General features: G+C 42.0%; 1 long non-coding RNA gene across 1 annotated transcript; it reads left to right on the top strand.

Annotated features, from left to right (window-relative positions):
* The first annotated feature begins 724 nt into the window (after window positions 1–724).
* LOC130138660 (uncharacterized) lies at window positions 725–1,510 on the top strand. The gene is made up of 3 exons (XR_008817000.1): window positions 725–1,191; window positions 1,260–1,371; window positions 1,484–1,510. It is a non-coding gene; the product is annotated as an uncharacterized LOC130138660 (long non-coding RNA).
* The last annotated feature ends 10,763 nt before the right edge of the window (window positions 1,511–12,273 follow it).

Genomic DNA, 12,273 nt, shown 5'->3' with positions numbered 1-12,273 from the left:
TCCCCAGTTCCTGGAAGGAAATCTTTTAGTCAGCATGAGTATTACCTCCTAAGGAAGCACGGACACTCTCCATAGGATTTCGTGTCAGTGTCGGACGCGCGTCCACGCGCAACCGGCACGTGGTCAACATGTGTCAGACATCCAACATGTGGTCAATGCTCCGGACACGCTAGCGACACGCAAGTTTAGCATCCTGACACGGCCGGGTCAATTTTAAACATTTCCAATAAATTAGGGATCAAAATGTTAATTCATTATGGGTTCTTTTTTTAATTATTGATTTATTTGTGGATTCGAATCAAACTAATTTAATTGAAATAACCATAAGAGTGATAATTTATCATGTATATATAAAAACATACATTTGATATACGATGTGTCCCAACGTGTCGTAATTCTCTATTTTTGAGAAATGACGTGTCAATTGTTGTGTCGTGTCGTGTGTCGATTCTACTTAGAGTATTACAATAAGGCAACAATGATTGAATAGATATGCAAGCCGGAGAATATAATAACAGAAAAGGTGACTATTGAGGGCAAAGAGTCGATAATACCTTGAAATTTATTTACGATCCGATGGGGATGGACGTCTTGCTTCCTGCTTTTTTTTTTTTGGTCAAAAAGTAAAATGTTTCATTAATTAACTAACAAAAGGATAACATAAGTTATGGGTTTCTGAACATAAAAGATCTCGTAGAGATAATGGCGGTGTTGCAAGCCAATCTTGCGGTAGGGCTTTCTTGCGATGTGTTTTGGCTAAGAAATCTGCCACTTGATTTGATTCGCGTGGGTTGTAGACAAGCTCTACAGCTTTTAACCGAGATAGCTTTTGTTTGCATTCTTCAAGGATGGCCTGAATCTCCCACGGGCCCGGAGTCTGGCCCATTATGATGTCCACCAAAGATAAGCTGTCAGAACTCACCACCACGTGCAGATCAACACTTCTCTGCAGATCAGTTCTGCTTTTCCACAGATCAGTTTCATCTTCTAAGTACAATAGAGCCACATGCAAAGCTAGGGTTTCGACTTCCATCACCGAGGAGGCTACCACACTTTTAGCAAAACCACCCACAACTCTCCCAGTAGAATCTCGGCAGATCCCGGCAACGGCACCCACCCTCTCGCCTTCGACGATTGACCCGTCGATGTTTAGTTTTAATCCGCCGGTCGCTGGAGGAGTCCACGAAACAGGTGAGTTCCCCTTTCGCTTTTCTCTGTTGATCACTTTGGGGTTCCAACGCTTGAAGTTTTTGTCTAAGGCACATGCTTCGTCAACTATCAAGCTTGGATCTGGACTTCGATTCTGAAAGATGACTCTGTTTCGAGCCAACCAAATTTTCCACAATACCCCGGCGACCAGCTCAGGTGACGGTAAGTCTGTATTTTGTAGCAAAATTTCCAACAGCCACCTATCGATTCTAGTAATTCCGTAGCGAGAGATCGTATTTGCGGTCGGTAGTCCGACCAAACCGCTTTTGTCCAGTCGCAAAGTAAGAAGAGATGCTCCACTCGACTCGGGGTTTGGCACGCAAACAGGGGCAAAGGGGATCTCGACGTTATTGTTCTCTTGCACAGGTTCTCACGAGTTGGTAAGCTATTCTGGCACACACTCCAAATGAAGTGCTTGATTTTTGGCATGGTATTGAGGTTCCAGATTTTCTGCCATATGGATTTGGGAAATTGATACGAGGAGGAGGCCTGGTTGTGATTCTGCTGATATTCTGATGGTTGCATTTTGTGATAGGAGTCTTTTACAGTGTATTTCCCTATTTTATTCCCTGCCCACACTAACACATCTTCTTTGGGAGTAGAGCTCAGCGGTATAGCCGTGATTTCCTCTACTATATGCTCGCTGAAAAGAGAATTTAGTTTCTGTTCATCCCAACATTGCTTTCCCTGAACGAACAATTCTTCGACTCTTTGGGGATCTTCTGAATTAGCTGGTCCTCCGATCAAACCCTGGGGTAACCACCTATCTTCATGAATTCTGATTGATTTCCCATTGCCAATGACCCATCTGATTGATGGATAGATGGTGTCTCTCCCCATTAACAGACTTTGCCATCCCCACGATGGTCGGGAGCCTTTGTTAGCGTTCCAAAAGTTAGCTCTAGGAAAATAGAGTCCTTTAATGAGTTGACTCCATAGGGCTGAGGGGGATTGGACTAGTCTCCAGGCTTGCTTCCCCAACATGGCTTTGTTGAATGTAATGAGATCCCTGAATCCGAGGCCACCCTCCGTTTTCCTTAACTTGAGTACCTTCCAGTTCTTCCAATGAATGCCCGTCTTTGATCCATTCTGTTTCCACCAAAACGAAGCTATTTTTTGTTCAATCGCTCTACAAATGGAGAGGGGAATCTTAAAAATTGACATCGCATATTGAGGTATAGCTTGCACTACGGATTTTATCAAAGTCTCCTTTCCCGCCCTTGAAATAAGCTTTTCCTTCCAACCCTCTAATTTCATGTTGACCCTAGCCAGTATCCAGGCAAACATTTGCTTCTTTGAGGTCCCCCAATCAGAAGGAATGCCTAGGTACTTCCCAGTCTTTTCTATCACAGGAACTCTCAACTCCTTGGCCATGTTTTTCTTCAGATCAGGTGGGCAGCCATTGCTAAAATAAATCCCTGACTTGTTCAAGTTTATTGCTTGGCCGGTTGCAAAACAATATTGATTCAAAACCCCTGCTAGATTCTGACATTCACTAATTTTCCCGTCTAAGAAAAATATGGCATCATCAGCGAACAGTAGATGCGAGAGTGTTGGACAAAAGCTGTTCAATTTAATTCCTTTTATGCTGCCGTCTTCCAGAGCTTTATGCAAAAGATGGGACAAGACATTAGCCATAATGATAAAAAGATAGGGGGAGAGTGGGTCACCTTGTCTAATGCCTCGAGATGGTTGAAAGTACTCTTGAGGTTCCCCATTAACTTTCACACTGAAAGTGATGGAGGAGACGCAATTCATAACCATAGTCACCCATTTCTCATTGAAACCCATTTTTAGCATGCAAGCCCCCAGAAAATCCCATTCCACTCTATCGTAAGCCTTTTGCATATCAAGTTTTAGAACCGCCTGGAATTTTTTCTTTCTCTTCCTGATTCTCAATTGGTGCAAAACCTCCTGTACAATCAGTATATTGTCCTGGATTTGGCGTCCACTGATGAACGCGCTTTGCTCCATGGTAATGATTCCAGGGAGCCAAGGTTTCAATCGATTTGCCAGCACTTTGGAAATGATTTTATAGCTGACGTTGCAGAGGCTTATGGGTCTATACTGACTCATGTTTTCTGGGTTTGGGACTTTGGGGATCAAAGTGATGAGAGTTTTGTTGATCTTTGGGTCAAGCGAGCCCGAGTCAAAGAAGTTCTGGACCATTTGGAAGATGTCATACTGAATGAGCTCCCAGTGATGTTGGTAGAACTGGCCATTTAGTCCGTCAGGTCCTGGGGCTTTTGTTGGGGCTATTTGAAAAACAGCGTTCCTCACCTCCTCCATCGTCATTGGTGCCAGTAAAGCCCCATTCATACTCTCCTCAACTATGCATGGGCATTGATCCAACACTGGTTGGAAATTCCTTGATCCCGTGGTGGAATAAAGGGAGCGATAGTACTCGGTTATATGCTTTTTCAGTACTGTCTCATCTCGACTCCACGTGGATTCGTCAATTTTCAGCATAGATATTTTATTTCTTTGTCTCCTTTGCACCGTTGTGGCATGAAAAAACTTGGTATTTCTATCTCCCCAATTCAGCCAGTTGATGCGAGATCTTAATCCCCAATACAGTTCCTCCTGCCTCCATAGCTTTTCGATTTTCCCCTTGACAGCCTGAATTTTGTCTTTGGTAGATACCCCCGATCTCCTATTTGTGAGTGCCACTAGCTGTTTTTTTAGATCTTCAATTTGGCGATATGCATTGGAAAACTTTTGACGACTCCATGTAGATAGGGCCTTGGTAACTTTTTCTAGTTTAGCTGCAACTTCCCCCTGCTGGGAGTGTGTGTCTAGCCAGGCTTTGGTAACAATTTTATCATATTCTGTATCATCCACCCAATAAGCTTCAAATTTGAACTCTTTTTTCCGTGCTTCATAATTTGGGTAGAGCGAAAGAAGGATTGGACAATGATCGGAGCCAATGGCCGGTAGTGCAAAAGCTTCCGCAGTTGGGAACGAAACCCTCCAATCTAAGTTACTGAGCACTCGGTCGAGCCTTTTTTTTACCAAGTTAACCCCCTCTCTATTGTTGGACCATGTAAACGCACATCCCTTACTTTCAATGTCCAAAAGTGAGCAGTCATATAGAAAATCTCGAAAAGCAACTTGTCTGTAGTAATCCGCTTCTCTCTTTCCCTCTTTCTCCCAATTGTATAGAACTTCGTTGAAATCACCCAGGCAAACCCAAGGAAGGTGGTTGGAGTAATGTATGGTTCTCATATGTTGCCATAGGTGCAATCTCTCCTGGAAATTAGTAGAAGCATGCAGAAAAGTGAGTCTCATGGCTGTCCCGCTTCTCGGTTCTTTGCAAATTACGTCAATAAACTCAGCCGAGCTGGCAACTACGTTTGGGGAAACCTCATCATTCCAAAAGAGTGCTAAGCCCCCGGCGATACCTCTCGGTTCCACCACCTTCGAATGCTGAAAATCGAGTCGCCTACGAATACTATCCACCATCATCTCTTTATTTTTAGTTTCCATCAAAAACACCATAACGGGCCTTTCTTGAGCCACAATGGCTCGCAGTGACTGGAATGTCAGGGGTGTGCCCAACCCCTGACAATTCCAGCTCAATAGCTTCATTTAATCCCTGGTGGCTTATTAGGGCTAGCCACCACAGCCCACTCACGCCTGTCTTCAGCCATATGAATAGGGGTTTCCAGCAAGAAAGATTCGTCTAGAGACTTGGAGCTTGTGCTACCCAATCCATATGGGTTGTACCTCCTTAGTTTCTTGGTAGGAGGGGTTTTTTTCCCCGCTTTACCTTTCTTCCGCCACCCTTCTTGTACATCCATGCCTACCTCCTCTCTTGGGGAGTCCAGTAAAAATAGCTGAGTCTGCTTTCCTGAATGTTGAGTGATTTCCAGAGTAAGGGTTAAACCGGGTGCACTCTCATAGGGTATGTCGACACTGCTCTTTCTTTTTGTTGAGATATCTATTGGTAGGTGGTCATGAAGTGGAGTTTCGGGGGTCATTTCCTCCTCCTCCATGATAGGTAGCTGGTCCCCATAGAATAACTCCCAATACGGGCTGTATTCCCTGACTTCTGCCTTTAGCCATTGTCCAAATTTGCCTTTAATGTTTTTCTCCAATCCAGATTCTTCGTATGGCACGATTTTGCAATAGGTAGCATAATGGCCTATCCTTCCGCAGGAATAGCAAAAGTGAGGTAGACGTTCGTATTTGAAGTCCACCCAAATCTTTTTTCCCCCCACATTGATAAATGTTCCTGACTTCAAGGGTGCAGCCAACTCCTTTTCCACCCTTGCTTTTCCCAAGATGAGTGAGCCATTTGTTTTTGCATCTAGTCTAACTTCCTGCACTGTTCCCACTTTTGATGCCATAGATTTAATGATATCTTCTGTTACTCTTTCAACAGGGATCCCAAGGAAGTGGACCCAAAAGGCACAACGGGAAAAGTCGTAACAATGCACTGGGGTATTTGGTTCCCATTGCTTAAGGATCAATAAGTTGCTGGAAAAAGACCAAGGTCCCGCCTCCAAGACCCTTTTCTTCTCTGCTTCTGAATTGAAGATAAAGGAGAAGAAGCCTGGCTCAATTTGGCCACAGGTTACTGTGTCAGATCTCCATGCCCTCTTCATAGTGCTTTGAAAGGCTTGGAAGTTGACGTTGGGCTTTGAGTAGAGCTTCCCAAACAAGGTGAGTCGACATTCTTTCAGCTTATCCTCTGGAATTTCTTCATCTACCTCCACTACATCATCCTCTGACCAGAGGTCACCCAGCCTCTTAATGAGAGCTGCCACTCTTAGCTCATTCTCAGAAATTCTTTCCATTTGAACAGCAAATCAGCAGAGAAGTATAGCAAAACCACCTACTACCAGTACCTTACTACGAGACCTCTTGGGAATCTCCCCAATCAACTAGTGTCGAGCAATGCGTGGTTATAAAGGAGTTAGAAGCGACAGGACTTAAGCTGAGGTCAGTATTGAGCAGGAAGACTTGGCGAGAAACTTGTGGAATGTATATTATAAGCATGAAAACCAGAGCGCTTGGGCTCTTGTTACTGATGTACATTCTATTCTTTATCAAACTTTGGCCTTTCTTCTTTATCTTTAACCTCTCTTCTCATTCAAGCATTGTCATCGCACCCATCATTCTCCAGCATCCTTGATGATCTACCAGTTTGAAGTCGAGATCAAGAGAGAGAGAGGGAGTTCTTTTGTCATCTGGTGCTTCTTGCCTTCGAGCTTTAATCCTGTTCGATTCCAATTTTAGCTTTAGCCTCATTCACATTTCTCTCTTTTTCATTGTCTTGCAGGTTCTATTCTTTCTTGATCAATAAGAGCAAAAGCCAAGTCTTACAACAAACAAGAGGCCTCACAACTACTCTTCAGAGTTATTCTAGCAAATTAATTAGACATTCCTTCCTTCTGACCAAAAAAGAAATATAGAAATTCCTTATATAAAAAACTAGTAGTGGTTATTGTTAGGTATCTCGTCGGTGTAAATATATTTCTACACATTGGCCATCTTGCTGATTCAGGAGAGATGTGAACAATTTATTGGGTTTCCATTAGAGATGCTGGGATTATTTGAAAAGATAAGAAATTGGAAATTGTAATCGTTATCTATTGGATTGGTTTGAAGGAAAAGGAACAGTTTAATTAAATTTAATGGATAAACTATGGTGTAATAAAATAAAATGAGGAGGTTCATGGAGGAATTTTCCATCGTAAATTTTACCAAAATTTATGATTTTCATATATGGGGCCCACTAATAAATCTGAGAGAGCGAGACGCCCTTTGCACGCTCCCCTCCTGCCCCCTTCATTCCGTCTTCCTTCCCTGACTATTCCATCCAGATTGATCAAAATCGCGACCGCCACCGAGTGATTTCCATCGCTGCCCAGTTTGAAGAATCAACCATGGGATCCATCGTCGTCGGAGAAGACACCAATTGGAACGGCATCGCGGTGACCAACTGGACCATCTCAACCGGCTGTCTCGCCAACTCGCTTAAAGAATTGGGCAAGATACTGTTTTACAATTATTTCTTACATGTATATAAAGTACAAGTAGCTGATTGTGTATGGAAAGACACAAGCTAGAATAACTGTAATATAATAGAGAGATAAAATTCTCTATAGCTGATTGTCATAGCACCTATCACTGCCCAGCATCTCTCAGGAGATGATCTACCAGTTTGAAGTTAGAAAGAGAGAGAGTCGTCTTTTGTCATCCGGGGCTTCTTGCTTTCGAGCTTTAAAGCTGTTTGTTTCCAATTTTAGCTTTAGCCTCATTCACATTTCTCTCTTTTTCATTGTCTTGTAGGTTCTATTCTTTCCTGACGAAAAAGAGCGAAAGCCAAGTCTTACGACAAATAAGAGGCCTCACAACTACTCTTCAGACATTGACAACTCGTTAACTTAAATCATCACACGATGGATCGAATTAAGACAGTTCAGAACGTCATGCAACCTCAATGCAGTAGCTTCATGCCTTCACGACAAATGTGCAAATTGTTGGTAAAAAAAAAAAAACAACAACCAAGATCATCATAGCTAGAATCTAGAACACATTCATCGAGTGAAAGAGATTTGCGCACCTGATTTGGAATTTATCGTTCTTGATGCGGAATAGCGATGATCCTCTCTATTATCCTCTGTATCACTGGCTCAATAAGACTGCCACTCACATATAGCGTTTGCTTCCTATGAGATAATGTGTGTTAGGGTTAGAGGAGGGGCTTTAGCTCTATTTATAAAGTTTTAAGTCAGGCCCTTTTATCATGGATCGGGTCCTACTCGGCCCACACTAGCCAGTCCCATATTAGATTATTTAAGAAACTTTATATCTTACCTTATTAGACCAACTCCGTAAAATGGTAAATTACAATATCAATTAATGTAGCCCACATTAGAAAAACTCTTACCCAAATTAGTCACATGAAAGAAAATCGAACGCTAGTTTAGAACTTCAAACGGCGAGCAACCAGGATACTAAATCAAAGCACAAATTCGATGCAAAGCAAATCTGGCCCCTAACCTTCTGCACTAAACCTGATCAACAACAAACAGAAATTTGTAAATTAAAGGCATGAAAACTAGAGCACTTTGGCTGTTGTTAGGGATGTATGTACGTTCTATTCTTTATCACACTTTGGCCTTTCTTCTTTATCTTTAACCTCTCTTCTCATTCAAGCATCGTCATCGCACCCCGTCACTGTCCAGCATCCCTGATGATATACCAGTTTGAAGTCGAGAGAGAGAGAGAGAGAGAGAGAGAGAGAGAGAGAGAGAGAGAGAGAGAGAGAGAGAGAGAGAGAGAGAGAGAGAGAGAGAGAGAGAGAGAGAGAGAGAGAGAGAGAGAGAGAGAGAGAGAGAGAGAGAGAGAGAGAGAGAGAGAGAGTTCTTTTGTCATCTGGTGCCTCTTGCCTTCGAGCTTTTGTCATCTGGTGCCTCTTGCCTTCGAGCTTTAACGCTGTTTGATTCCAATTTTAGCTTTAGCCTCATTCACATTTCTCTCTTTTTCATTGTCTTGCAGGTTCTGTTCTTTCCTGATCAATAAGAGCAAAAGCCAAGTCTTACAACTAACAAGAGGCCTCACAACTACTCTTTAGACAAGGACAACATATTATCTTAAAGCATCACACGATGGACAGAGTTAATACAGTTTAGAACATGATCAAATCTCAATGTAGTAGCTTCATTCCTTCGCGACAAATGTGCAAATTAATCGAATGAAAAAAAATCGAACACTAGTTCAGAACTTCAGACGGCGAGCAACCAGGATACCAACCAAAGCACAAATTCAATGCAATGCAAATCCGGTCCCTAACCTTCTGCACTAAACCTGATCAACAAAAAATAGAAATTTGAAAAATCACAACGAACACTGTTCACGCATTACACTGGGCCTGGAATTGGAGGTTTCGACGAACATTATTGGAAAAATTTAATATCCATACGTGTAGGCCATTTATCGCTGATGTTTCAGCTATGGGCATTGCATAGGTCACTTAGAGGAAATTCAATGTTTAATTTGAATTACGACTGCTTTGCATCGAGCCTTCCTTATAGGATTAGAGTTAAGGTTGAGGGAGCGCCACTACGAAGCACTAGCTTTGCTAGGCTGGGGCTATGATGGCTTTATCCAATACGAGTGTGAACTATTGCAAAAGGGATGCTTTTGCGGACCAAAAGCAATATTAATTGCACAAATATTTAATTATTTGCAGTTTCTCGACTACAATTGTTTGCCTCCTTTTTGGAAACGGTTCACTTGTTTTCAAGGGCATTTCACCAAAGATGACTAACTGCTGTATAAGTTTGGTAAAGTCTGATTTTGCTCGTTTGGCCACATTACAACCCCAAAGTTCTTTGCACCATAGTTTTCAGTAAAATCATAACCTTTAAGTGAGCAGCTGTCCTGATGCCTTTATGTCTAACTTTATGGTCCTTGATTACTCTACAGCTGGTTTTATTTATAAGGTTTCTTCTCTCACACCAACGAGACATTTCATTATACATTCTCGTAAGGCACTACGCGATGGCATCAGCCCTGCTAACAATCGTCGGATTCCAAAGTTCTTTGTTTTCTTGTTTCTTTCTTAATCTTTTTTAATGTTGTTTGTTATTTTTCGTTCCGAGAATTTTCTTAAATGGTGTAATTATGGTGCTTGGGAAACAGTACAGTATGTTCAGCTTATCATATAATGCAACTGCTAAGCAATCTGTTATGAACGTGGAAATTGGTTTACATACTTCACCTTCCCAATGGAAAGTTTGATTTGTAATTGGGTTTCTATGCACGTCTGTATCTAAGGCGTAGTGGAGCTGAGTTGAGTTGACACAGACTATTAATTCAATTCAACTCGTATTGAATAATAGAGACTCGATCAATTTTCTTATGAAAGACGAGTCTCCGCTTAGTCAAGCCAAAACACGAGCTTGAGCTCAAACTAAAGTTTTATAAATACAATCTAATTGATAATTTGTTTTGTGTAAATGTCTTGCGATGAAATCAAAAGAAAAGATTAATTACGAAATTAGGCTCAGGAGCTACTTGAGTTCAAAAATTGAACTCAAGCTGACTCAACGTAATTATCTAGCAGTTCAAACTTAATCGAAATCGAACTAATTAAGCTGACCTTGAGTAGCTCATGGATAGATTGAGATCTTCATTTGGTGATACTTTGGCTGGGGAAACTGCCATTTTGTCTTGAGTTTGTGTAATCATCTGATTGGTAAAACTTTTTAGCACCATCATTTGACATCACATTCGTAACTCACCAATTTTTCATGGATATTTGTGTATACAGGTGAAGGCGGCAGTGCTGGAAGGAGCTCACGGTGTAATTGCTGGACGCGCTCCTGCCTGTAACTTTTATAGGTCCATCCATGCCTCCACATAGTTAGCAGCTAGGGCTTTATCAAATTCTTATGTATTGGTGCTTCCAGTTCAGCATTAACTGCTTCTGTTAGTTTCGCCATTTATCTTTGAAATTTGAGGGCCATACTGCAACAGGATGAATAATCCAAGGGAATGTTGATGGTATTGAAGAAAGGTATTATTTTCTTTTATGATATAAAATGCAACGATGTAGATCAAACTTGATTAGATCTTTAGCTAAGTCGAGCAGTGCCCGCTTTATGGTTGCAAAATTTGTTCAGAGATTTGAAATTGGTTGTAAATTTTAACAGCCCATGGCAGACTTTGGCGTACGTAGATAGCGCTGTTTATGGTGTTCCAAGCAATGGTGTCACAAGCCGTCAGGTATAGTTGTATAAGTGGCTGGATATTATTATTTGCTTAGTCCCTGCCTCCTGTTTGCTTCGAGTATTCCCCTCCACGCAATTATCCAATTCTCAGGTCCTTAAAAGAGGATGAAGTTTATGGAGATGCCGTTCTTGGAATATATGGAAAGAAACCAACTGTGCGTGATGTGGCGAAGGTATGGATGGGAAGAAATGGTTTCACTAGATGGTCTCTTCTTCTGTAGTGTTCTGGGGATGGATTTTAGCGGCCTTTGCTTTACTATGCGACTGTTGGAAAAATTTAAGGTCCATTAGTCTAGGCCGTTTGTAGCTTTGATGTTTCAGCTATGGGCATTGTAAAGGTCACTTATCTGAGGGTGACCTTGGCGGGGACTGAGAGTAGTCCAGCACCGAGAGGATCTGCAATGGATATCTTCAAAATCTCCCATTATTAGCATTTGGAAGCAGATTTCCTGCTTCTCTGCTTTCGGAATGTTGCCGGGTGTGATAGATCATCTGTTTCTTGTTTGGCCAATATGAAGCTTTTTTCCATAATTTTATTTTTTACATGTTGCAGCCTTTGCTTGGTCTTTTCCATTCTGGGCCTGGAAATGGTTTGTGGAAGCGAAAAGCTGATGCGGCTTTCTGTTCGTATATTAGGCTGTTCGTTTCGGTTATATCGTGTTTTGTAGTCTGACCATTTGATTAACGTTAAGGTGGTCTCTCTAACTTGTAGAAGACGAAGTCTTTCTTTGAGGAGGGGCTCAATGCAATTCTTGACTCTGTGTTGGATGCACCTACTGTGAAGGGTCCGTCCGGTTCAGAAAATATACGAGATGTGCTGCCTCCTCCATAAAAGGAAAGAGAACAAGAGGTGTTATATGCATAATCATTCGGGAAAATTCCAATTAAGGACCCCAAGTGGGGTCAAATTCTCAAAAAGGGGTCCAAAGTGAACATTGTGTCAAATAAGGGCCTGAAGTGCTCAATCAGTCTCAAATAAGGACCCGAAGTGCCCAAAATGTCTCAAATAAGGACCTGGGTCCCCGGCCGGCCAAAATACCTGCCGGCCGGGGACCCAGGTCCTTATTTGAGACATTTTGGGCACTTCGGGTCCTTATTTGAGACTGATTGAGCACTTCATGCCCTTATTTGACACAATATTCACTTTGGACCCCTTTTTGAGAATTTGACCCCACTTGGGGTCCTTAATTGGAATTTTCCCTAATCATTCTTTGGGGAAATTCCAAATAAGGACATGAAATGCATTCATTCTTTCAAATGAGGGCTCGAAGTTGTTAAAAAAGGGTCTAATGTGGCCACAACAATTCAAATCAGGGCC

The sequence above is a fragment of the Syzygium oleosum genome, unplaced genomic scaffold (genome assembly GCF_021117445.2).
Source record: "Syzygium oleosum isolate NSW1041296 unplaced genomic scaffold, Sole_v2.1 Sole_v2.07, whole genome shotgun sequence".
NCBI lineage: Eukaryota > Viridiplantae > Streptophyta > Magnoliopsida > Myrtales > Myrtaceae > Syzygium > Syzygium oleosum.
Note: the sequence above shows the minus strand (reverse complement) of the source record. Positions and strands in the feature narration are given on the sequence as shown.